The 27,756-nt window shown below is 40.6% G+C and overlaps 2 long non-coding RNA genes across 2 annotated transcripts; both read left to right on the forward strand.

Annotated features, from left to right (window-relative positions):
- The first annotated feature begins 1,044 nt into the window (after positions 1-1,044).
- On the forward strand, positions 1,045-13,415 carry LOC121832746 (uncharacterized). Its single transcript, XR_006076450.2, has 2 exons — positions 1,045-1,322; positions 12,430-13,415. It is a non-coding gene; the product is annotated as an uncharacterized LOC121832746 (long non-coding RNA).
- A 745-nt stretch (positions 13,416-14,160) lies between these two features.
- Positions 14,161-19,558, forward strand: LOC143267589 (uncharacterized). Its single transcript, XR_013042872.1, has 2 exons — positions 14,161-15,005; positions 19,455-19,558. It is a non-coding gene; the product is annotated as an uncharacterized LOC143267589 (long non-coding RNA).
- The last annotated feature ends 8,198 nt before the right edge of the window (positions 19,559-27,756 follow it).

Below are 27,756 nucleotides of genomic sequence, written 5' to 3' on the forward strand. Positions count from 1 at the left end.
AAGTGTCACTGAAAGATACATGGCTCAGAGACCAATATTCATCTTTCAGATTTAAGTTTCACTCAGCAGAGAGAAAGGTCGCTGCCTCTAAATCAATGTCTCTCCTGAGCTCTGCCTTAGGGTCTTGAAGCTTTATTGGAGAAAAGAGGCTGATTTCCCTCCCCCACCCCAATCTAGTTCTCTGCAGTTTCCTGGAAAAGGCAAAACAGGACTAGCCTCATTAACAAGTCATTATTATCCAGGAAGTCGCTTTTGATAAGTTTTTTGCACCCCCAATAGGCCTCTCCACCGACAAAGCAATCCAGATCAGACCATTTCAAGATTGAATTAGAAAAGGCCCTGGGTTAATGGGTAAAGCTTTCCCAGGTGATTCTCCAGCCCTCCAGAGAGGAGATGGGGAAGAGAGACTGGAAAACCACATTTGTTTTCTGGGATGCAACTTAAATACCTCGTGGGAGTGGTTTTGAGCTCATCTCTTGGGGAGGAGCCATGTTTGGTGGACTTTGAAGGGGCCAGTTTGGAGAAAGAAATGGGGGAGAGGAGTTGAAATGGATCTTCCACCAGAACATCCCAGACTCTTTGGATGCCAGGGTGCCAGGGGCTGAGGTGGAGCTTCCACCAGAACAACTTTAACTCAGACTAGTTCTCCATCTGAGAATCTCCCCATGCTTTGGAGTGAGATGCAGATGCCAAATGTTATTGGTGGGCCTAGGATTTGTTTGCTTTGTTGTTGATATTATTTGGTGTTCTTCCCAGTGGAGCAAAGTGCCCAAAATTTAAGAACTCACTATCCTATTAACACTTGCCCTGAAGATTCTGACTAAAAAGGCAAAACGATCATGAAAAGAAAAACTAAAGGGGGGTGTTTTTCTTCTTCAGTGTAAAGGCGAAGGTGACATTCGAGTAGTCAAACAATGAATGAGTAGCCAACAAAGAACTGAAATGTGACCTTTCAGGCTTAGCATCAATAATCTGAGGTAAGAAGGAGGGCCAAACCTATTAACTTACCAGTGATGGAGGGAGGCCAGCATTTTGAGTGGGGCCAACAAGAGAGTATCAAAGTCCCAACCTGAGAGCAGTTCATGAGCTGTGGGATGTAGAACTATTCAGCGACAATAGTCACTGTGGTGACATCACTATGACATGGTGATAAAGGCAATGTGCTCAGAATCATCCTGCCAGGGACCAGGATGATTCCTGGATGATCAAAGATAGAGGATTCTGTAGACTCTCATAGGTAAAAGAAAAGGCCCTTGATGAAGATTGACTGGGAGATGGAAAAACTCACAGTGATTGTGGAATATGGAGCCTGGGAGAACAAGGTCAGCTTCCTAGACAGGTTTCTGGGTAACTCCAAACTTTCACTGGTTTTTCCCAGATGGTTTTCTTGGGAGGCTGCAATGTTATGGTCTTGTTCCTGCCAGTAGGTGACTCAGAGTCCTCCAATAGCTTAAACCTCTGTTTTCACATTATTCCTACCTCTTGATGTCTTTCATTTATAGCTTTCACTCTGGATTCATTTTTCTACCTGACTGTTTTTCCTTTGTCCTGGTGATCTTCTGTACTCTACCTGGCTTCTCCTCCTCCTCCAGCTCTTGTACTAGAGTCAAAATTCTTGAAGCCAAAGGTCACCTCTGTGGTTTTTATTGTTCCCCTCAGCTGTCATAGTGCATAAAGTAATAACTGGTACAGAGTGGTAATTGAGCAATATTCAATGATTTGGTGTGTTAGTGAATGAGTATACATTAGGCTTTCTTATTATTATATAAAAATAAATGTATTTATTATTATTAGTTTTTATATCCTTGCTCAAATAAAAACGATTCGTTTTAGTCAAGACAGGGCAATTGGGAGAGTATATATGGTCAAAATACATTATGCACGTGCATGAAAATGTCTTAATAAAACCTGTAAAATAAAATTAGCATATACTAATGAAAACACTGAACTTATCTCTTTTGCTTCTCCTTAACCTGGACCACAGTAATATCCATTCCTACCATTAGAAATGTCGATCTGTAGTTATAGCTTAGAACCGAGGCAAGTATACAGCCAGGAATTCCCCAAATAAGTCAGACTTAAGGATCAAGATAGAAGTGCAGGTTACCAGAATGCTGTAAATCTCTCAAGATCCTCTGAAGACCCAACCCCAATAGTAGAGAAAATGATGATTATGGTGAATACTCAATGAATGCTCCTCTAGAGAAAGGGGAGAGGGAGTAGACAAGGCCCACACAAACCGGCTCAGGGTATCAGTGAGCCACGGCCTGCCAGCAGCAGCACAGAGTCCAACTGAAGGAGAGTGGGTGCTACTTTCACTAGCTTGTGACCACTGCATCTCCTGCCCGACCAGCTCTGGGTGACCATGGACCTTCACTGGCATTTGAAGACTCAGCTTGCTTTTTAAGAGCTGTCACTGTAAGAGTAAATTAATTGGACAAAGGATTTCTAGATGCTTCTCCAGCTCGTGTCTAATTCTAGAACTATGAGGATGCTCATGGATGCTTGGAAACTCTCTCTCTCTCTCCTAACCACACCTAATAATAAGTTGCCACCCAGGAGAAGACTAGGAGCTGCAGATTGGGGCACATCACTTCTTCCTTGCAATCCCAGATGGCTCCCCATCAGTTTATTTTCAGTACCAACTCTTGGGAGAGTGTCCTCAGATACCTTCTTCCTGCATGAGCATGTCTGTTGTCATGCCTGTCTTTGGTGACATTCTAGTCATCTGACTTTCCTCTTTGCTTTTTGAAAATGTCACACTCGCTTGTCTCTAGAGACATTGCACCTGCTGTTTTCCTCATCAAGGATGATTCTGCATCAATTCACAGCGTGAATAGGCCATCATTCTACAGGTCACAGCTCGAGTGTCACCTCTCTATGGAGACCTTCTGACAACCTATCAATGGGATCACCTCCCATCCATCGCTGTGTCACATCCCAGCATGTTGTTTTTATTGTCTCATTGCAGCTATCACTCAGACAGTGCTTACAAGATAATTTGCTGTCACTGAAAAATGTAAGCACCAAAACCCTGGGACACTTCATACTTGCCCTTGTCCTGGCTCCATCCTTTAAAAGAAGGCTTAGCATGGAGTGAATGGCTAATAAAAGTACATTGATCAGACTGATGGAAGATGAATGACTCTGTCATGGATATCAGTAATCACACCCTGAAGCAAAATTCCCTAAAAACAATGGTAGGCTGAAAGCAAAATAGTATAGACATTCAAAACTGGGTCTTGAAATTCAAACCCCATTTGCCTTTTTCTTGCCTCAGTACTAACCCTGTACAACTGACCAGTTCAGAGGCTTTTTGTATCACAAGAGGAAGCCCAAACTCTGCCTGGCCTTGTTTCTTGTAGCTCTCGCCTGCTGAAATCCCAACAGCTCTAGGAAGCAGCCAGCTCTTCTTCACAATCTTTGCTCATGCCTGCCACATCTAGTTTGAACTGTCATTCCTCTGCTTGATGTCTTTCAACACTCTCCCTGTCACCTCCTTCAAGAAACCTCCAGCACCCTAGCCATCCTATGCCTTTCTCTTAGCTGTGTTAATATGCTGTGTTTTCTCCTACCCTTTCCTTAAAATGTTCTGAATTTCAAGAACTTGTAAGTATGGTGTTCTGCTGTTATGAAGTGAGTTTGCGGCTGTCACAGACTTGGTATAACTTAACAGCCTGAGTGAAGAGTGAGTGGTTCAGTATGTTCTTCCTGGAGCCCTGGGCTCAAATGTTGACTTTGTTGTCCACTAGGTTTGTGACTTAAAGCGAGATTCTTCATGTTTCAGCAAATTACTGTACTCATTTAGAATTGGGAATGCAAATACCATTGCTCCTGTGATACTTCAGTTTACCCAAGCTACTGGAATGATGTGTTTGCATAGTTGTACTCCATCTATGCCAGTACCTATTATCTTACCATTCCTATATATTTTCACAGTGCCTGGCATAAAAGCACTTTATATGTTTCTGAACATAAGGGAAGGAGAAAGGACAAACCCAGAGCAAAAATAAACAATTAAAAAGCTTCCTAAGGCTGCCACAACACTGTACTACAAACTGAGCACCTTGCAACTAGAGAAATGTGCTTGTACAATTATGGAGACTAAATATCCAAAGTATAGAATCCTTTAACAACAAGGAGAATTTCTGCCTGTGTCTCCAAGGATTCTGGAAGGGAGGTTGGCCATCCTTTGTGCTCCTAGTTTGGAGCTGCAATAGCCAAGACTCTGGTCCTGTCTTCATATAGAGATTCTCCCCAGGTTTGTGGTGTCCCATCTATTCCCAAGTCTTTTGAGGCCATCAGTCATATTGAATTACGGAGCCATGTGCTCCACCTCATCATCTTAATTATACCCACAGTGAATCCACTGCAAGGACCTTATAAATTTGTTTTAGAATCAACTGGCTAAAACAATACCCCCATCTAGAGTATACCCTGTACGTCACATATCACTGGTTAACACCTTTGTCTGATTCTTCCATCTATCACTGAAACATACAAACTCATCAGTTCACAAATATGGGAAAACTATAGACTAAATATGATATTTTCCAGCTATCCAACACCAAATGACATAGAAGAAAAAAATTCTTAGTGTACCTTTTGAAAGGTCTGTCTGGATTCAAATAGCTAATCCCCATCAGCACATGAAGAAACAGATGCAGGACACCTTTGCTTCATGGCCTGTTACTGGGGACTCAAGGTATTAGGTCTACACCCATCTCTCAGTCTTTATGAATGATATAAGGTGCTAGCAGTTAAGAAGAGACACAGTCCCAGAGTAAATAGCAGGGATGATTTGGTAGATACAGCTAGAAAAGAGTCCCACAAGGAATTAGTTGGGATTCTCCTCTCTTATCTGTAGCTCATTTTATTCTTTCTTCCTATGTCATTCTTTTCCTTTTATCCTTGTCTCTTATTGCTGAAATTTTTTCCCTAGAGAGTCTATTCCTAGTCACCAAAGACAGAGAGAGCTAAAGGAATAATTCCATCAGAGTCCATCTTGATAAACCAATGAGGTTTTAGGGGTTATTTACAGTGGCATGGATGAGAGATTACTTGAGTGAATATGAAGGACATGGCAGCTACATCAGCAAAAAAGTTCATCCCATGGGGGTGGCTTATGAAAGCTGGGTTGCTGGAGTCCATGTGATAATGGCAGACAACTATGGTCCCAAAGAGTCTCCTCGTTTCAGAGAGTTGCTTTTTTCTTATACAATCTTGGGGAGAGCTCTCATGAGTCCAGTGAGTTTCATGATCCTTGTGAAGCTGCCTCTTCCTCTGGGAGTAAATTTTCCAAGCAAGAGGTAATAGATACCAAACACTCTTTTCTGCATGCTGATAGGTGTGTGTGTGTGTGTGTGTGTGTGTGTGTGTGTGTGTGTGTGTGTGTTTCTTTATACACACATTAGAATGCATTTGTATATCTGCTGTGTCTATTTTCAGTACAGGCTTGAGAACCTACCATCCTAAGTCGTCGTCTTGTCCATTCCATCCATCCAGCGCTCATCTAATTCAAGCTCTACTCTGTAAATGGTGGTGCCCCTGTTTTGTAGCCACAGATAAACTAGATTAATGATCTGTGAGATACTGAACAAACCTGACACTTTTTCCCCCTCTGCTTCACTGTTACTTGAAAGACACGATAAAGATCCCCAGCATTGCACAGCAAGCCACACAGTTCAGCATCATGCTTGAGATTACTTCCCTCTAGGAAGCACAAAAGGCTTGTAGGGAGAATGTAGTTGCCTTATTCTCTTTGCCTCTGTGCACCTGTTTCCAAGATAAACTTCCAGTAGTTAAATGTGGGCTCAGTGCAAGTATTGGTATGTAATGCTCAGAGAGGACTGTCTCCAAGTAGACCACTGAGTGAAAACATTAATGGGAGTCTTGTGATGCAAAGGGGAAAAAGCCACCTGCCTGCAGAATTTTCCTGGAACAAAAGAGGTAGATGGACCTCAGTCCCTCGTCTTTACCCCTTTTTTGTTTTGCTATGAGCAAAACCACTTAGAACTCTATGGGTCAGACCACGTGCAATGCATGGAAGTTAGGCTTCCCATAACTAAAGATGCATCTTCTGCTATTATCAGACTGCAGTAGAAAGCATCCCTTTTTTGTTGGAAAGTTATTGAATGAAATCTATTATAGTGAGCAGAGCCTAATCAGCTTTACCTCATTTTAGAGCACAATATCTCTTTTCCCTTTTTGAAGTGTTTCAAATGACTCTTCAATATTTAAAGTGATGTCTAATCATCTGTGAAATCAACCATGGACTCTCAGGACCTCATAAGCAAAAGAAAATGCTGGAGCTATTCATCATTTCGGGTACATGTATTCCATAATTTCTTCCAGGAAGTGACATTATTTCTCTATTATTCATTTTTTTTTTGCTACCAGAATTTAGGTTGGCTTTAACCATAATCCTGCCATAAATGCAAAACTTTATTATGAAGGCTTATTTTATTTTTAGTTTGATTTAGTATCGAATTATCCTATTGCAGCTAGTATTTTGTTAGTTGCAGTTGCTGAGATTGTGGTGTGGTCTTACGTTTTGCATAGAAGTATATTCCTCTGCAAAACAGTGGCCAAGATAAAACCCTTGCAACTGATTCTATGGATTTGTACAAGTGAGAAATAAGAAAAAATAGAAATACCCACTGGATTTTTTGCATTTCAGGAATTTTAGACCTAGAAGAAACTTCAGAGTTCCTCGGTGTGAAACTTCCGTTTTGTTGTTGAGCTGAAAGGCAAAGTTAGATTAGTTCAGTAAGATTATTTGTGTTATTTGGCTTTCCAGTAGCCATATGGTCATGCAAGACATAGGTCCCTTTAGAGAAAGTAGACAGTACATAGACCTGTCCTTCTAGAATGTCACATGCCACTAGAACTGGGTTTACCTTCCTGATTTTGCTAGTCAGGTTCCCCCCAGAAAGCTACCCCTAAAGTATAAAATCTCCCTTCAGGTGTGCTGATACTCATATTCTGTCAGCCACACATGCTTTAACACTTGTCCCCTGCACAAGGATGTAGAAAGTCACATTCAGGTATCAGTGGAAACCACTGTCATGTTTAAGGAGAGATTCCATGCCCCACATTTTCAAGGGAATTGTTTCACCACCACTGTTGCGATTATTTTTCCATAAATATTATCTACAACCCTTCTGGCTTCTGTGCCCAGCCTATAGTCCACCTGCCAAAACTTCTCTGATATTCCAAATGATGTGACTAGAATCTTAGTCACACTAACCTTGCATTCTTGTTGAATGTACTTATCTTGAAACCCACATGTTCCAGTCTTTTCTCAGTCAGCCCAGGTACTTGGAAAAAATTGATCCCACATCTCTATTATTTGAAAACTGTTTTCATAGTAAGGTAGGGGAGGATGACTTTAGAATTCAATACTGTGAAGGCTGGTGTTCCAAAAACACATTTTCAATCAACTTTGTTTGTGTGGCACCAGAGAACTTTATTCTTGCTTTCTATGAAATGCAAAGAAAAATATTCTGAGTCACCAGGTCAGCTCATCAGTTTAGAGATACAATAGCTAGAGTTTTAAGCCCAGAAGCACAGACAGCATACTAGAGTGGGCCTCTTGACAGTCATCACTGTTAGCATGCTATTGGAGTATGGCTTTGCAAACTATTGTTAATAAAGAACTTTGTATAAACTCCTTTGATCTTTATAGTCATCTAAAGAGAGCCCACACACTGAAGTATGTAACTGAACATTAAAATCTAGTGAGGCTGCAGTTTTACTAGTTTTCTGTTGCCAGACATTTTCATGACGAGAGAAAGGGAAGCTGGGGAAAGTGTGGTCAATGGCAAGTGACACTCCAGGAAGAGTCACAAAGAAGCAACCAGTAAAAGAAGAAATGACTAGAAAAGCATTCAAAGCAGGAAACAAGACAGTATTTCCTCAGTCTCAGAGGCAGCTTCCTTCAGTAGAATGTGATGAGGAGTGAAGATGTGGGTTTCAGGCCTCAGTCTGGACCTGCTAATGTCGAACTTTAATTTTCAACTTGACAAAACCTAGAATCACCTGGGAGGGGAGACCTAGTGAAAGATTGTCTCCATTGAGTTGACCTAATGGACATTTCAGTGGGGCATTGTTTCAGTTAATTAATTGATGTGGGAAGACACAGCTCAAAGTGGGTCCTCCCAAGGCAGAAGAATCCAGAACTATATGAGTAGATACATTGGGATAAGCAAAAGTAAGCATTCAATCATTTTCCTTTTCTCTTGACTGAGAATGTGATGTGACTAGCTTAATCCCTGTCTTGATGTGTCTGCTATGATGGATGATGGTCTGGAATTGTAGGATGAATAACCCCTTCCCCCCTAAGTTGCTTTTTATCAGGATATTTTTATCATAGCAACAGAAATGCTTGTGAAGAGATCTGAACATCTCACCACATTGTAAATGAGGAATCATGGAAAACTTGTTTAACTTCTTGGTTCCCAGGAGTCCTACATAGCAGGCAAATAAGATTGCCATGCCTATAAAATAATCTAAGTAAAGTGTGCAGATTAATAATGGCTGCACACTGTGAGTAAACTACCAACAATGTGAGCTGAATGCAAAACAAAAAGTGTTTCTGCTTCCTATAATTCCACCTTCTCTCACAGAAAGCCCCTCTTCTCTCTTCATTTTTCCAATTCCCGAAGATCTATTGTGCATCCATTGCTCTACTGAAGGCATTGTAAGTTACAAATACAAACTTTGGCAAAGAATATATGTTCAGTTTAGAAATGTTAAAGAAGCTGTCAAAGGGCCAATGAGATGTTTCAGAGATTAAAGGCAGTTGCTGCCAAATGTGATCACCTGAATTTAATATCACATGGTGAGAAGAGACCAACTCCACAGAGTTTTCCTCTGATCTATGTTGTGGTAAATACACACACACACACACACACACAGAGAGAGAGAGAGAGAGAGAGAGAGAGAGAGAGAGAGAGAGAGAGAGAGAGAGAGAGAGAATTTGTTTAAGCTTTCAGAGAAGTAAACATGTGTGATGGGTTTGGAAGAACACTAGGGGTTTTGCATATGAGCAGAGCCTTTGCAGAAAATGTAAGGTTTTGTGCCAAGTCCTGCCATCTTCTAGCAACATGACATTGGAAGGTGATTAGATAAAACTGGAGCACAGAGTGTAAGCAGAGAGAAGCTCTGTGATATGAAGCAAGGTTCTGCGTGCTGATCATTTCCCTGCTTTGCCATATAGTCTAGGTAGGTATTCCACTCCTAGACATTGCTGCACTATGGAAAGGAATTTTTCCTAGTACAGCTACACACACACACACACACACACACACGCATGTGTGTATTTATACACACATATATACATATATACACAGATACAGACAGATATATGTATATATTCACACACATATATATAACACACACATATACATATAAACACATATGCAAATACACACACATACACACTCACTTGTATACACATACAGATAAACACACATATGTACATATACATATATATACACATGCAGATATACAGATACATACACTTGCTTCCTCATTTATGTGTATATAATTTTTGCTGTAACAAGTCATCTTTTTAAGCCAATGGCATAAACCATAGTTTTGAAAATCAAAGTTTTATTTCTAAGTAATCTTTGTTCATTTGGGTTTTCATTAATACCAGGAGACTCAGAACATAAAATACACAGTACAGCTAATTGCGTGTGAAGAGAACTTGTGGAAAATGAGTTTGTATTTATCACTTTGAATTTGAACTCTTATAGGCAATGTGGTGGAGAGGAAGAGAGGGATTGAGGAGATAAGTGAAGAGGCAAACTCTTGGGCACATGCAGAATCATTAAATGAGACAGAGGCCTGAGTTCCTCTCTCTGCCTTTGGCCTACAGAATATAGAAATGCGAGGATACAATGTGATGAGGATCTTTCCTACCATGTCACGTGCTGCCTCATTGATCAACAGGGTTGCTTCAGATAACCTAGCTGGCTAAGCAGGAGTCCCCTGCTTCTCTTACCACTCTCTATGTGTCTGCTCTGAAGCTAACTGCTCTGGGGAAGAAGCCCAATTTCAGTCAATGAAATACTAGCAGCTGTGCTCCCTGCAAGAACCTCCAAAATAAACTCTCAAGGATAAAGAAACATGTTTGAGGCTTTCATGTCAGAGGTCATAGAAATTGTCATCGTGGCTACCCCATAGGTGGTGGGTTGCTGCCAAGCCAGCAAATCTCCTTGTAGAGCCTGGCAGGGGTGTAGTTGATGATGTGGAGTGGCATGCAGAGAAAATCAACATCTGAACTAAGCTCCTAATCTTCTCTAGCTGCAGAGCGTATCAGAAGGGGAACATTAAAGCATGCCTCATATCCTTGAAAAGGGGCAGGCATTAGTTGAGAAAACAAATTGGCTGCATGCCTTAAGGACTGGGGAGGGAGAATTGAGAAAGCCACTATGAAGCACTAAATAAGAAGGAAGGGACATGGACAAAATCAGTAGAAGCTAGAGTATCTAGAGGTCAATAACCAAGGACTATCATCTTTGTCATAGTATGATTTGCACAAGTCAATGCCCCTAAGTTTGAAGTTAAAACAAACCCAGAAACACAATTAAGGATAGGCAGAAAACCTTGACAGAAAATTCCGAGGATGTTGCGATAATTCTTAATTAGGAAGATTGAAGTTATTCACACCAAGAGAGAAAGAAATAGGACCACAAAACAGAAATTACAATGATTGAAAACAAAGTATATTTTTGGCCACTATTCTCCATACATTAGGGAATATGCAGGGGCATTGTAAGAGGAGCATCTATGATGATGATTAAAAGGACAACCTGGAGAAAGAGAGGATTTAGAGGAAGGAAGGGAGGGAGGGAGGGAGAGAGGGAGAGAGGAAGGAAGGAAAGAAGGCAGGCAGAAGGAAAAGGAGAGAGGGAAGAGAGAAAGATGAAGAAATGAAGGAAGAAAGATAAAAAGAGATGGGAGGGAATAAGAGGAGGAGGGGAGAAAGGAACGATGGTTAGATGAGTGGTGGGAGGTAATGGGTGGATGAAAAATCAGTAAAGAAGTGTTGTGCTATAGTTTCATGAGATGATTTTCTCTGCAGTTTCCAGAGTCCTTACACAATATACCTGGTATGTTGGAAATTCCTTGCCTGAAACTAGTTGTTATTTGCATAAAACTAAACCTTGCCATCCCTCTTTGTAGGGCCAGTGCTTCTGAGGCAACCATGCATTCTTGTCTCCCTCATTGGATGTTTTCCTTTGCCTTTTGTCTTTCTTCATATGCCTCTACTTTGGGTTAATAGGCACCTTGGCCATTTCAGAACATAAAGCATGCAGCACCTTTATAACCCATCATGTGTAACTAGGCACATCCCATTTGAAGATGTTAAGCAGTCTAGAATATGGTCACATCAAGGGCAATTATCCCTCTGACTTCATTTTATAGCTTCAAAACCTTTAGATTAGCAAGAACAGAAGCCTCCACACAGACCACGAGAACAGGGAGCAGGGAGACAGGTAAGCCCATGCCAGTATCTGAACTGTGAATGAGTGGAAAGCAGAGCTGTGCTATATTGCCAGATGGTCCACTGTGGAGCATGTTTCATCAGGAAGAGGGTTCAGACCTGGAGCAGTGCAGAGACAGCTCTGCGGGCCAGACGCTGTGTCAGCCATAGACAAACTCTCTCCTGTGGATGCTGTTTGAGCTGCAGCCCCGTTCGTGAAATGTGACTCTTGCCAGAAGAACGTTTTCCTGGACTCATTCTCTTGCTCCTCATTCACTTTGTTCCCAATCTACTTGCCATCATTCGTATCTTGTCTTTCATCTACTGAAGGTGATGCCATTGGTGCAATTCTCCTGGGACCCATCTCAGGCTCTCTCCTGGACCACCATGTCCTGCCCCCAAAGCTTTTTGGATTAAAACAAAAACAAGATATCAACATGAAATAAGATAGATCTGCTTGTTAAACTTGGTGGGTTGTTCCCTGGGATAGGATAAACAAAGTCCTAAGACTAGGTGATCTTAAAAGTTCAACAAATACACAAAGGTGGAAAGACAAGCCACCTCTCTGGCTCACTGGGAGCTGCTCTTTTCCTATGCAAAAAAACAGGGAGCTGGCCTACAGCTCTTAGAAGGGCTCATGTACTATCTATTGCAATAATACCATTATCCAAACAGCTAAAATGTAGGGACACTCTTAAAAGGAGGAGTTGTCAAATATTGAAAAGGAAACATATCCTGTGGTTATCTAATATTTTATAGGCTCTTAGAATAAAGTGCTATCACTGACAGAACAGGTTTTAGTTGCCTTTCAATCCACATTGTTTTTATAAAATACAATAAAACTGGAAGGGTCCTGTGGTCCTATGGGTGACCATCATGGCATTACCCACATTTCTTTGTGTTTTATTGTTCTTTCCTCATTTATCATTGATTAGAGTCACTGGGACTGGCACACATACAGGGAAAGTCTCTGCTGGCACCTGCTCCTGGATCCACATTCTCCACTGCTGAGGAAAGCAGAAGTTCACCTTCCTCTGGACATTCGTGGTGAATACAAGGCAAGCTTTCTCTGACCATGAAAGATGAGCTGACAGTGGTTCTTCCCATTTGACAGATGAAGACTGAATCTTATAGAAGTTAACATGACTGAATCTTATAGAAGTTAACAACAACTAAGGGTCCCCGTCCAGCCCTGACTCACTGAGCTGCTTAGATTTTATGGGTTCAGTGTTGAGTGATGATCCATGAACTAGTGATATTAAAAGGATAATCTGCCTAATGCTGCTTGCTTCCTTCCCTCCCTGACCATCAGAGCATTTAAGAAAGTGGCACAGACAACTATCTGAGAAGATCTTCAGAGAAGACACATTTGAATGATGCTCCCCAAATACTCAATAAGGAAAGAGCTAGCACTGCAAGATTTGGGGGGAAAATATGCTTTCTTGACTAGCTTATCATGGGTGATGGAGACCTTAATATATGGTTCCTCACTAACTAGGCCTACAGGCTGCATTATAAACCAAATAGAACACAGCAAAGATCATGGGGACCTTTTGAGATACCACTTTTATTGACTAAAATGTTTGATAACTAGATATTATCCAGAAGTGTTTCCTTCCCACGCTGACCGACAAATCATGGGAATCTCAAGACTTCTCATGATTATGAATCCAGCAATCATTCAATGGCCACTGGTTTGAGATCTTGTGGTTTCCTGGTGCACCTATGTACTTCAGCTTTCTGTGTAACACTATCTCCAGCATTTGTGTTGTGTATTTGTATGTGTGCATGTGTGTGTGTGTGTGTGTGTGTGTGTGTGTGTGTGTATGTGGGTGTGTGTGCATATATGTGTGTAAGGGTATGTATATACATACACATGTTCAAGTAAGCTATGATTGAATTGATAAATGCAAGGACTATACATGGTCTCCAGAATCTTTTGTGAAGCTACAAATGAGTCTTTTGCCTGTTGCCTGTAGCCCTGCCTGGATGACATATTCTGAAAAGCAAGGCTTAAGGAAGAGAAGGAAACTAACATTGTGAAATGGGTGCTTCATGTTCAATCCACAAGTACATTGATCTGCAAATGAAGTAACCATAGGAGTCCATGGTCGTACTCTCCCTCCAAGAGATAGAAATTCAGGAGAGAGATTGCTGTGAGCATCCCTTTGGGATCTACCCATGATTCAGGCCATGGCCTTGCTTCCTTGATTTGTTTCCAAGGATGAGTAAGCATGGCAGGGTACTGGAATCAAGCCATTCTTATCCAACATGGGATGCTTACTAGGCAATCTTCATTCTAGAGTTTTCATCAGCTTGGGCATGGTGGTTCTAATGCTATGCAGTAGTCTCCCAAACCAAGACTATTGGTACTTGAGGAGGTAATCAAAGATTAGGGACCCAATGAAAGATTAAGGACCCATTTACTCCCTATTTAGCTGTAAAGTGGCTCTAGCTCTGGGTAGTCTGGAGGGAGTCCCTAGCCATCAACATGGCATCTGACATCTAATGTAAGATGAAAGTCAGACATCCAGAATGAAGACTAAACGAAAACAGAGGCATGAATTGTCGGCACGGCTATGTGACCCAGACTCTTTGTATTATGACAGAGAGAGAGAGAGAGAGAGAGAGAGAGAGAGAGAGAGAGAGAGAGAGAGAGAGAGAGAGACATCATGTACTGACTCCTGCTGCCACAACCCATACTGCACCAGGTGTCTTATTGTTTTGTTTATTTACTTGTCTGTTCTTAGCAACAGATTGAGGAGTTAAAAATGGCTTAGCTAAACCCGCATTTGGAAATTATTTCTGACATCCTGCTACATGAAGAGCCATACTGTCATCTTTGATGCTGATGCACAGTACAATGCTCTCCCAACCACCACCTACCCACCCCCAAAAGTAGGGTAACATTTCTTCATTTTATTAAAGGAGCTGTGTGAATTTTAAGGGTGTCAGGGTTGATCCAGGAAAAAAATAATAAGCAGGAGAGACACTAACATAGCAACTGGGAGCTATGCTTTCTACAGAGTTCATGGGTGAGTCTCTCATAGAAAAAGACCTTGCAGTGTCCATGTCCCAGTCGCTACCAAGAGTGACAGATAGCAGAGGAAATCTTACAGGGTTCTCACCCCACTAAGTGTTGCACCCTGTGTCTCTGCAGTGAGAGTTCTGAGATACAGAGCTCCTATGGGGCAGCAGTGGTGGTCTGTAGTCCTCTACACAGCAGATGTGCAACAGTTTTGCAGAATAAGAGAAGTTGAGAGTCTCAGTGTTGGAAGTGCATCCCCCTAGATGATGCGTAAAGGTGGACATAAAAGAATTTTAATTTCATTTCCACAGGCTGTTGGCTACAGGTTCTGGCTTATTGGGAAATTGAGGCCAGTTTGGGGCTAATGCATCAGGACCATAACTGGCCCTTTATATAACAGATTTAGTGTCTTGCCTTGGATTGCACACCTTGGGAAAGGTGAGATTGAAGCTGAACTGAGATTAAGATTCCCCATTCCACCAGGTAAGTGTAATCTATGCCATTCTTTTCAAGAGTAGCTTTCCCTCATCACAAATACTGGATATCAAAGACCAAGAGGAATTTATTTCTAGTGTTGTTAATGAGGACAGTGAGGCTGATTTTCAAAAAACTGATTCTTTCCTTTCTCTCTGGAATCTTACTGTCAGAACTAACAGCTGAGGAAGGTGGATGGAAGTGAGAAGGGAAGAAAGAAAAGTCATTAAGAGGGAGAAAGGGGAGGGGAGGGATGAAGGAAAATGGACAGAAAAGGATGCAATGTCTACCAGTCAGAGAATAACATTCCATTTAAAATGTTTTGAAAGGGCTGTTTTCAAATGACTTCCTTAGAGCTTTGAACTCTCACCACACAAAACAGACTCATTTTGTCTCTCCACGTTCACTTCCATCTTCTTTCACGGTCTCCCTGGCCTTGGCCTTTATTTGAATGAAGAAGGACTGAAAACAAACAAAGCCTGTTTTGCTTCCACTGTTGAAAAATAGAGAGCATGAAATGTATCTCATGAGTGACTTCCAAAGGAAGGGGGCAAGCACCTGATAGAGCTGAGTGGAAAAGAACTGTTAAATGCAGCTGTTCCCGAGCTCTTGAAGTTGACCTCAGAAGCAGCTGTGTCTACCATACACATCCTATTCTCTTTTGAATATTTGACACTTTTTTCCTGTTCTATGTCTTCCTACCTTGCAGGACCCCACAGGCATCAACTTGGATGCAAGATACTCACCTGTCGAAACATGTGACACTTCAGAGACAAAAATACAACACCTGTGAACCTTTGCATGCTTGAGGGCACACTGTGGTTAAAGAAAATCTTAGACAATCTAATTGTAATCTAAGTCAATAGGAAGGGCATGTCTGTACCTCTCTGCTGCTGAGAACTTTGCTAGACGTTATTACTTTCCTGGGCTTTAGTCATTCATTTTAAACATTGGAAGGGGAAAATGAGTTGTATTAATGGCAGTGTGGGGTGCAGGGTGAGGGGGCATGGGGAGCTCAGACAGAAAAGGGTTGTCCCCAGTGTTAGAAAAAAAATTCTTGGTCAAGAGAATAGAATCTTGACCTGTGTGCAGGAGACTTGGCATTCCAGTTGGGCTGGGTTGTTAATTTGAGCAAGTGACCACCACTAGGAAGATGACTCACCTTAAACCATGCTAAAGAGTGGGTGGAATAATTAGTCCTTTCATGAGATACTAGACGTTTCCTGCCCAGTATCCCAGCCCCTAGTGCAGTAGGTTGTAAGTCTCTCCACTTTTCTGAAAACTCTACCTTTTCTTTTCTCTCTCTCTTTTCTAAGCATGTTTTCCTTCACACTTTTCCCCCTTAACATTTTGGGTTTCCATTTTCTTTCCCTAAAGCTTCTCGGTCTCCAGCATGTAGCTACTTGTCTACCATGTGTCTGATCTCCATGGCAGCTTAAAATGACCTGGCTTCTTTTACCACTCTCCTCCATTCTCTGTCTCCAGGGAGCTGCTGACATTTTACATTTGGACTACCCTGAGTTTGGGTCTTTTTTTTTTTTTTCTTTTGAATTCTAATGAAGTTGTCTTTGAGCTTCTGTTTGAGTATATTCATAAGTTCTTTTATTAGTGAGACTAAGAACCCCCCAAAAGGAACCTCGATATTCAATGTATAGCCAAACATGCATCAGCAAGGAAGGGAGTGAAGTATGAACTACACTTCACCTTTACTTGACCTCAAAGTTCACAGCCTTACTGTTCTACATTCTGACTACCCTGCTCCAAGTTCAACAAGGGAGGTAGCTCTGTGGTTATCTCAAACCTCAAAAAAGTCTAGATTTCTCCCCTTCGATGCCCACATCAGGTTTCCCATCCCTGCACTTGGTTTCACCTCTACTTAACCTAATTTTAGATGTTTTCTGTCACTTCTCTTCCCCCCATTTATCCTCTTACTCCCTTCATTAACCCATTAACTGATTCTTGAGACTATAATTTCCCAGCACTGTTTAGAATTCCATCCTACCCCAGTCAACATGGCTGTCATCTAGATAACAGAAACCAAGAAGTTGTGGTGAAGAATGTAAGTTGGTGAGGGTGGTTGCTCCTCAAAGTATATATTATAGATACATAAGTATTATATATTAAAGGAGAAAATGGTCTCAAGTGGGTTTTGAAATTCTCTTATCATAAAGATTATAAAAACCACTTCATCAGTTCACAGCACCATTCTGCCTTAAATCTTTGTCTTAAACATCTCACTGTCACTTGTTCCTTGTCACCTTTTGTTGGTTCTCCTCATTGTTAGACTTGTTCTTCCTTTTTAAACCTAAACTTAAAATTCAACTTAATGTTCCCTTCTGGGAGGCAGTGATCAGCCAGCATAACAGATATATCCATAGCTTAAAATAATCTTTGTTTAACTTTAGAAGTAATACTTACATTTACTGTTGACTAGTTTACTTTCTTGCCCATTAGGTATGGCAGAATGCTTCTATTTTTAGAATGCCAAAAATAAATTATATTTTCTAATTTATGAATGGATGGTTGGTGAATTGAATAAAATACTTTTTCCCATTCTTTAAGATACCTGGATCAGTGGTTTAATGATAAGTTAACCTTGTAACCTTGTATTTCTGCAGTGAGCTCACATTTTTTATAAATTTTTCTATGTTTCACATGTATAATGTGTGTGTGTGTGTGTGTGTGTGTGTGTGTGTGTGTGTGTGTGTGTGTGTGTACATGCTCTGGTATGATGGAAGCCAGAAGCTGATCCTGGAATGTCTTTTTCGCAATTTCTTCTCCAACATATTTTTTTCTGAGACAGAGTATTTCTGTGAACCTGGAGCTCCCCATTTTAGCCAGCCTGGCTATTCAGATAGCCCCCACCTCCTCATAGCAGAGTCCATGATCTCAGGCTACAGGTGCCCACTGCCACGTTTGGTGTTTATGTGGGTTCTAGAGATTCAAACTGAGGCCTTCATGATCAACCACTAAACCATTTCCCCACCCTGATTTTTACTGCTTTTTACACTATTTTCATCAATACTATTTACTTTTGTGGTTTCACTATTAAACATATTAACATGAGACTATTAAAGGAACATATCATTTGATTTTCTAAAAGAGTTTGTGCACATTGAGTGGGCTTGTTTTCCATGTGTTCGAGGAACAACACCTATGGGGTCAAATAATTCGCTAACTTATTTTATTAATGTTTTGTCTTTGAGGAATTTCAGACATCCAGAAAAAATATAATAGGACAGTGAGGTTTCTCTCTCTCTCTCTCTCTCTCTCTCTCTCTCTCTCTCTCTCTCTCTCTCTCTCTCTCTCTCCATAATATACATGTTTTAAATAATTGTGATGGCTAATTATGATTGTCACCATGATACCACTGGAATGAGATTCTCAAATGAGAAATTGTTCCTAATATTAGATTGTCCTGTGAGAATGTCTATGGGTCATTTTCTTAATTGCTTATGGATGCAGGAGGGCCATCCCCATTGTGGGTGGTACCATTCCTAGGCAGGAATTCTTCGGCAGGCCCTGAGCTCTCTATAAGAAAGGTAGCTGAGCAAGCCAGAAGGAGCAAACCATTAAGGAAAGTCCCCCACCATGGGTTCCTACCTTAGCTTCCCTTGAAGATGGATCGTAACCTGTCAACCAAATAATCTCTTTCTTCCCCAGATTAATTTTGTTAGTGTTTATCACAGCAACAGACTGGCAAACTAGGACAGTAATGTGAAAAGGAAAATTATAGATTTTATGCTCCATTGTATAGAATAAAATGTTTGCTTCTTATCAGCAAGAACATTCTGGGCTGGAAAGATGGCTCAGTGGTTAAGAGTATGTAGTGATCTTCCAGAGGACCTGAGTTCAATTCCCAGTGCCTGTATCAGGCAGCTTGCAACTACCTGTAACTCAGGTCCAAGGGGACCTGACACTGTTGCCCTACATGAGCACCTGTACGTATTTATACCCATATACATAACTTAATAATAATAAAAATATATCTTTTAAAAACATTCTCTCCTATAACTAGAATATAATTGTCAAAATTAAGCTGGCCATTGATACAGGCTGGCTAATTTCTTATTTAAAAGAATGCTTGGGGTTCTTTTCCTTTCATGTGAATTACATATATTTGTCTTTCAATCTTCATAATTTTTAGCTGGAAACTATTCAGGGTAACTTATTGTTCCTCCCATTAGTGCATATGCCCTCTATGTTGGTGTGCCTGCTATTACTTTTAATGATTACTTGTGTTGTCTTTGTTTTATTAAAAATTAATTATTACAGAGGATATGTGGTGGTTTGAATGAACCCCATAGGCTCATATGTTTGGGTACTTGGTTCCCTGTTGGTAGAACTGTTTGGGAAAATTAAGAAGTGTGGTCCTGGGAGAGGAATGTCACTGGTGGAGGACTTTGTGGTTTCAAAGCCCACAACATTCCCAGTTAACTCTTTTTGTCTTTGCTTTAGGGATCAAGATGTGAGTGCTTGGCTATGGCTCCATCACCATGCCTGTCACATGGACTCTAACCTCTGAAACCGTAAATCCTAAATAAACACTTTCATTTACAAGCTGTCTTGGTCATGGTGCCTTATCACATCATTGAAACAGTAACTGAGACTGGCCAACTCCTTGGTGTTTCAGAGAAGTAACTATTTTCTCACCTCAGACCAAATTTTGTTCAGAATGCTGTTTGGTTCTGTTTGCTCTAATTCTAACCATTTTTTAGGCTTGGCACTTCCTATTTCTCATGTATTTAGAACACAAAGGCTTATCGTACCTTCTTACAACATTGGTGTTACACATGGGATCGCTTCTATTATTTTGATATAAGACCATTAAAATGCCACTGGTGACACCACGGTTAGAAAATGTCACTATTTTACCTGTATGAAAGAAGCAAAGATGGCAAGTGCTCAAGACAGAACGTGGAGTTGGCAGTTGCGTGCCTTGGGCATTTCGCTGCTGACTTCTGCTGCTTCTGTGGAGCAGCTATTAGGTCAGGGCCATTTGGAGGTTTCACTTATTTTTGTCCGTGACCTATTCAATCCTTTTTCATGTCACCTAGTGCTTTAGTGCCTCCTCATGATTTCTCTGAGCCAGAATTTTTCTTGTCGTTCTTCTGCTTGCCTTCTTGTACTGGGTTCTGGAAGAAAGCTCTACTTAAGCCAGCTTCCACTTCCCTTTCTCTTCAGCTCTTATTAATGCTTTTGCCTAGCATGTCTGTTTTGTTCCTAAATTTTAATTGCTGCTTGTCATGATTGTTTTCTATTTAGATACTTTCAAAATCTGTTTTGTCATCTTTAGAGACTCATGTATTTTACTTCATTTCTTACTTAATAAAATGTTTTAAGTTCCATATATCATAATTCTGAAACCTGGAATCTTTGCATGTTTCATTCTCTTACAAGTCTTTTTTATGGAGCTCCATCGTGGTTTTTCTTTTGGATTAATTTTGCAATTTTATGGAGTGAGGAGAGTGAGAGGAAAAGAGACAAAGCAGACCATGTGATATATTAAATTCCCAGAACCTAGTGAATTTTTGACAGGGTCTCATATAGCCCAGGCTGGCCCCCAACTCTTTATATAGCCAAGGATGACCTTGAACTGCTGAGCCTCCTGCACCTACCTTCTGAGTTCTGAGATTACAGGTATGCAGTACCATCATGAAATTACAGATGTGCAGTACCATCATGAAGTGTAAATTATCATAGTGGCATCAGTGTGTGAGAGTGTGTAAAAACATGTGAGTGGGAGCTTGTGAATCTGAGGGTTGTAGTGAGTAACATATAGAAATGAACAGAGATGTAGGGGTGTGTGTGTGTGTGTGTGTGTGTGTGTGTGTGTGTGTGTGTGTGTGTGTGTGTTTCTATGTGTGGGTGGAGGGGGCATCTAATTTAAGGGTAATCCCAACCAGGAGCCCACTAGTTTAGCCAGTTAACTGTTTTTAGAACCAATGGTGAAAAATACACATTGTTTTCTCTCACAGTTATGAGAACAATTAGAATTCAGTGAAGAAATTACACCCTGAACACACACACACACACACACACACACACACACACACACACACACACACACACACACACCATGGCTTATCTGACTCTATTTCCCAAGAGTCAGATTCTGGGTTGGAGATGGGGAGCTTAGAGAAATACTTTAGAGAACTTGGCTGATCCTCAGAGCTTGCTTAGATTGTGGACAGAAGAACCAGTCCAGACACTTTTTTATCTGAACCAAGATTAAGCTAGAAGTGGGTGGCCTTGCCTAAACCCATAATGGTGCTATGGAAAGACAAATCAGGATTAAAACTTGATTCTTATCACCTGGAGCAGTATTCTAAAATCAGTCATACCCAAGCTGGAGAATCTTTGCTTTCTGTTCATTAGATCAAAACTTTGCATTTTAAACAATGTCTTGCTTCATTGCAAGGAATAATGAAAAGTAGTTTGACAGATTTTTTTTTCACATCTTGTGCTACAATAAAAAATATATAGGAAAGGGGATTTAATTCTCTGGCCTCCTACACACATGCCCTCCATCCTCTACCCCAGAGAAAAAATAATTTCCATTTAAAAGGTGTTTTGACGTTGATTAGTTGAGAGTAACGTCCCATGTAACTCAACTGCTTGAAAATAAAGTCATAGCTAATGGCTCTTCCTGGAGTCAGGCAAAGAAACAGGGCACACAGCTGAAGAAGCATCTGTCTTTTCATATGTATGAACGGGTCTGTTATAAATCCTACAGGATTCTGCAGCTTCATTATGAAGGAGACTCTGTATGATCATTTTCAAGACCATCTGCTCTGGGTTTGGGATCATCTCCTAGCTGGGCTTCCTGGACTGCTGGATCCTGAAGGCAGGAAACAAGCTGTGCAAATCCCCACTCACCTCACCCTGCCCTAATGAATAATGCAGAGGAACGCCTTTCTTTTCCGTCCCTTGAAATTGTGGCTCCAGAAGAGACAAAGTTTTTGCACTCCATTTGGATGCTTTTCACCTCTTTGAAGTAATGCTACCTCGGAGCTAAGAACAATTTTTGGAGTTCTAAAGCTCAGGCTATCAACACTGGGAAATTTATTTTTATCAGCTCTTTTTTCCTTCCCATTTGATACATTATTGGGCTCTTAAAAATATCAGTTGAGTACTGTGCAAAGGAATATTTGTCGAGCTGTCAGCACCTTGTGATTAATACAAATGTGGCTTGCAAAGAAAAAAAAAGCAGCACAGAAGACGTAGTTGGTATTATTTGAGTTTGAAACCAGAGAGACATCAAAGACTTTCTTGATGTTGCTACAAAATTTTACCAAAGCAATTACATTTTGCACCCTGCCTAAGCAGTAGCATCAATGGAGAACTCTGCACTCTACAAGACAGAAAAATGCCACTGGAAAAATTCAATATCAAAAATTCAGGAATTGTATTTTCCCTGTCGTCCTAATCAAAACTTGGCCATCCATAGATTTTATAGAGCTACAAACTGCATTCTTCCATCAAATTCTGTGGAATGGAAACATTATTTATTATTTACATTATTAGTTATTTACAAGGGAGCAAAAAAAGGTAGTCCGCTGCTACTTATCATTATGTAATTGCAGGCAAATTGGGCTTCTTTTCTGACCCAATTTCCAAAAATATGATACAGAACTTATAACATAGTCATGAATTCCCAAAGAACACCAAGGGGCATCCTCAATATTGGTTATAACTTACTATTGAACACATATTTAAATAATCATTATTTATGCTGCCTTATGTTTCTGTATATGGCTCCTGCCCCACAAAGAACATTTTTAAAGCTCTTCTGAACAAAAGATCAAGTTTATACTTTGTATTTTATTGGAAGCCATTTGAACTAGAAGCATACAAGTTGGTCAGTTAGCATCGATTGGTTATAATGTATACTTAGTTTGATTGCACAGCTGGTTTAGGAACATTGCTTTTCTTGATTTGGTTTCCATTTATACATTAATTTGGGGTTGGGAATTTCAGTGCTGACCACATATACTACTACTACTCATAACAAATAATAATAATATTAATAATAATCATCATCATAATATCTAAAATCAAGCACTACTAAACTTGCGTAGAGCCTGTTGCTTAATTTTAAGTATTCCTGGAGTCTGGTGACATCATCAACTGTGATGTCACAGAGAAGACAGGTTTGATTTTAGGCTGGGCTTGTCTTAGTTATTGAACTGTGGGGATGCATGCTAACTTTATCTGTAAATTTGTCCTATTATTATCCTTCATCTGAACATGAAATATATTTTCCTAAATCCCATCAGAAATTCATCTGTTTACCCCATAGATGAGTTAAGAAGTAAATATTTGTCAAGAGAAGAAGAAATAAATGATGAATGAGTAAGGAGCTAACTAAGTCTTGGATGTTGCACAGAGTTTCGTGTGGTGGACTCTTCAGTTCCTTCATCCTTGAACACAGGGCGGTTTCTCCAGCAAATTATTGAAAATGAAGTACGGACAGGTTCTAGTCTATTCTACATCAAAGCTCACATTGTTTAGAATTATTTCTTCCTAATTCAAGCAAAGACACTGGGAATATGAAGGGGCATTGTCCTCTGTATCCTTGGGAAATAGGTTTCTGCAGGAAGAAATCAGGTATGCTCTTAGAAATTAGAAACTCCAGCTGGGCAGTGGTGACACACACCTTTAATTCCAGCACTTGGGAGGCAGAGCCAGGTGGATCTCTGTGAGTTTGAGGCCAGCCCGCTCTATAGAGCGAGATTCAGGACAGACACCAAAACTACACAGAGAAACCCTGTCTCAAAGAAAAAGAAAGAAAGAAATTAGAAATCCCAGAAGAGCTTTATAATTTATAGTCAGACCTTGAGTTTTTCTTTGTATTGTCTGAGTTTTCTTATCAATCAATGGATAATAGTAACAGTCCTGTGACAGTGAGCTCAAAGGGAAACACATAAAGACAGAATCACCCTCATAGCCATATAATTTGGGGAAATTTCAGAGAGAGGCTCTGTTAGTGTTACAGCTCAAATGTAAAGTTATCCTGGCAGTTGGAAGCCAAGGAATATCACAAAGTCATCCCTCACAACCAACCTCATACAAGATATTTAATGGAAGGGAAAACAGGAGGGTAGTTGTCTTTGCTCAGGTGAGAAACAGCAGGGAACTGAGCAAAGGCAGCGTTTATATAGAGTTTTATGGCAAGGTGTATGTGTGTGTGTGTGTGTGTGTGTGTGTGTGTGTGTGTGTGTGTGTGTGTGTGGTGGGAATTTACACAGTGAAGCCTTCTAGGGTGGGGATTGGTGGGATTTCAAGTCTAGAGCTTGGACTTTTACTCTGTGAGTCAGGGACAGGGTCCAGCCCTTAGGGCAGTTTTAGTATTGTATGGATGGAACTTGGCAGTTGTAAGTCCTCGGGTGGAGCGACCTGGTCACTCTTGCAGCTTGCGGGGCTTACAGTAGAAAATTGAAATAGTTGAAAAGGAAATCCAAGACAGACTTCTTACATTCTGTTATTTTGGTCAGCTGACTTTGGATCCTGCACTGATTACACATGACTGGATGTGGTATTAGTACACTGTTATACCCAGTAGGTCTGAGTCCATAAAAAAAAATATGGTAAGTATTATACATGAATGGTCATCTCCACTAAGCCACATCTGATATATATGTATATATACATATATATATATATGTGTGTGTGTGTGTGTGTGTGTGTGTGTGTGTGTGTGTGTGTGTATAGTTAGATAAATCAATAAATCTGCTTCAGTGAACATAGATGTTAAATAATCATGGGGGAAAGCTCATGGGAAAATGGCCTTAACAATGATTAAATATATCAGGGTTACCCAGGCAAAATTTTATAATAGTCGTAATAGTGAGTACCTCCAAGAAAGGAAAAAGTAGATGGATGTTGGATAAGCTCACTGGTCCTCCAAAACAACTGGTACATGCTACATTTTTATTTGAGTTTTGATAATTTAAGTGTCTACTTTGGGTTCTTCTCTTTTTGTATTTGTTTATATTATATATTTTCAAAAACATATTTTATAACAAATTCTATCATTACTTAAAATAGATAAGAGATGATGATATTTTGCAGGGTTTCTGTGTGTGTGAGTTTTGTTGTGTTTAAGTGAAGTTCATAGGAGTGTGTAGGTGTACATGCCCATTCATACACACATGTGTAGAGGCCAAAACAGGGTATCATGTAGGACATCTTCCCCCATTAATGCACAAAGGCCACAGAGAACTGATAAAGGAACTATTTATTGAAGAATTACATTGAGAACAATTCAGTAATACAGGATAAGGTAAATCCTTCGCAGAGTCCTGGAAGGCGGAGAACTGGTGCCAAGCTGCTTCAAACCACCTAAGTCAGTCTCCACTGCCCAAGAACATGTGAGAGAGAAGGGGCCCCATAGGTGCTCCTCAGGTCTTAAGCTAGCTAGAGGCCACACCCTAGGGGCTGGTACCCCAAGGTCATAGGTGGATGAAAATCCAAAACACCCCATTGCTCTCACCTTTTTGGCTTGAGACAAGGTTTCTCACTGAAGTGGAAGCTAAGCACTTGTGCTAGCCTAGCTGGCTGGAAAGTTCTTAGGATCCATCTCTCTCTGCCGTCCAGGGATGGAGTCACAGGCTAACTCAGCCATGCCAGGGAATGTATATGGAAGGGGATGATTTGAACTCATGTCCTCATGCCTACAGACCCATCTCTCCAGCCCCAAACAATATCCAAATCTAAGATCAAAGGCAAGCTTGATGGAAAACATTACTTTATAAGAATTGTGCTCTAAAATATCTCAGAATGTATTCTGGCTGAGCCAGTATTTGATGCTGCCTAAAAGAACAAGTTTGATGCTTCCAAAATGGTTTAATTTGTTGTCATATTTATGTCAGTGGATACAGTTGAATAAAACCTGAGTGACTTTGGTAACTATGACATGAAAGGTCCCAATTTGTTAAATAATAGCTTCTATTATGAGAATCCTGGAATTCGTCAAATGGCACCGTTCTTATTCCAGCCGTATACTTTAACATTGATGGTTCAATCACATATAGATTTTGAGACTTCTGAATTCCCTGATGGTAGTGGACAGTCTAGCCGAATTTCATCCACTGAGACATTAGATAATGTCTAAATGGACAATGGCCCAGCCTTGTGTAACCACAGAGCTGAGAAGTGTAACCCTTGTAATATCAAGCATTGGAGCCAAAGCCTGAGGCTTTCCCAAGAAATTAAGGATGTGGTCAGTGACTGTAGTTTTCCTGATGCAGGACTGACCAAAGTATCATTACTCTGCTTGCCTGTGAGCCTGTGCCAGATGTGAGAGGAAGTCGTGGCTGCCTCCCTGACATAACAAGATCTGATTGTTCCCGTTTGTGATGGCTTTGCTTGTCTCACTAGTTGTCACCCAAGCTTCTTTAAGGACAATCACAAGAAGTGTAATTGTATTTGTAAGCCCTTCACAATGCCCACATTGTGTTCCTTGTTGAAAAAAAGTTGTGTTGATGACAAAATTATGTTCTGTGGTAGTCCATCTCTTCACTTGAGTACTGAGCAAACATTACCAGGGTCTTTCATTCATACTATGTAGCAAGATGGAAAATATTACAGGATTCAGTATAAAGATCTTAATGTGGCATGTACCAATGACTATGCCCATGCCCACTCACAGTAAAAGTGAACAGCCTCCAAAGAAACATGGACAAGTAAATAACAGTAGGTTTTCTTGGGCGCTGATGTGGATGGCTCTCTATTCTTGCTGTTGATACTCTTTGTGTAATTGTTTTAGGAATGCAAGAAGTAGCTCTTGAATGAAAAGTGTCCTACAGGCCATCCAGGTTTTCTGACAAAAGCCTTTGTAACTCTGCATCTTACTAAATTGTGACTTTTTAAATATTTTTTTAAAGATTTTTATTTATATATTTATTATGTATACAGCATGTATGACTTCAGGCCAGAAGAGGGCACCAGATCTCATTACAGGTGGTTGTAAGCCACCATGTGGTTGCTGGGAATTGAACTCAGGACCTCTGGAAGTGCAGTCAGTGCTCTTAACCTCTGAGCCATCTCTCCAGCCCATAAATTGTGACTTTTATATAATCCTCCAGATACACCATCTGTTTGTAGACTTACGTCAGTACTGAAGCTCTTAAACACTTGCTTTTGTTTCTCAGCACTGTGACCTGATACCTCACAACTTAAGCAAAGGAAGCTTTATTTGAATCATGGTTCAGGGTCTATAGTCCATCACAGTGTAGAAGGTATTTGAAAGTTCATGGTTGTAAACACATGAAGCTGGGCACCTCTGGGTCCTCTCCTAAAGGGCAGAGAACCAGACCCAGTGAGTCCCTTCCTCCAGCTAGGCCATACCTCCTAAAAGTTCCAGGACTTTCTAAAACAGTACTGCCAGCTGAAGGCCAGATGGTAGGAGGGACATCTCATATTCAAATCATAACATTCTAGAAGAAGTTTAGTCTCACATGCCTAAAAGGTGCATAGGCTAAGGTCCTCAAATTTTGGAAATTGAAGATGTGAGAGATCTGTACTCTGAATGAACCCTCCTGCTGCCAAAGGTTGTCTAGACAGGAACAATGATATAAAACTGGCCTTCATGAGCATGTGCTCTGATGATGTTGACACAGTGGATGACAAGAAACTATGCACAAGGTTGGCAACGTACAACAGATTCAGTGCATCTCATCATTGTAAAGGTGATGATGGGGCCAGAGAATGGGACAGACTTGAAGTGCTTGTAGAAGCCTCTAACGGGGAAGGGTAT

Source organism: Peromyscus maniculatus, chromosome 10, assembly GCF_049852395.1.
Source record: "Peromyscus maniculatus bairdii isolate BWxNUB_F1_BW_parent chromosome 10, HU_Pman_BW_mat_3.1, whole genome shotgun sequence".
NCBI classification, from domain to species: domain Eukaryota; kingdom Metazoa; phylum Chordata; class Mammalia; order Rodentia; family Cricetidae; genus Peromyscus; species Peromyscus maniculatus.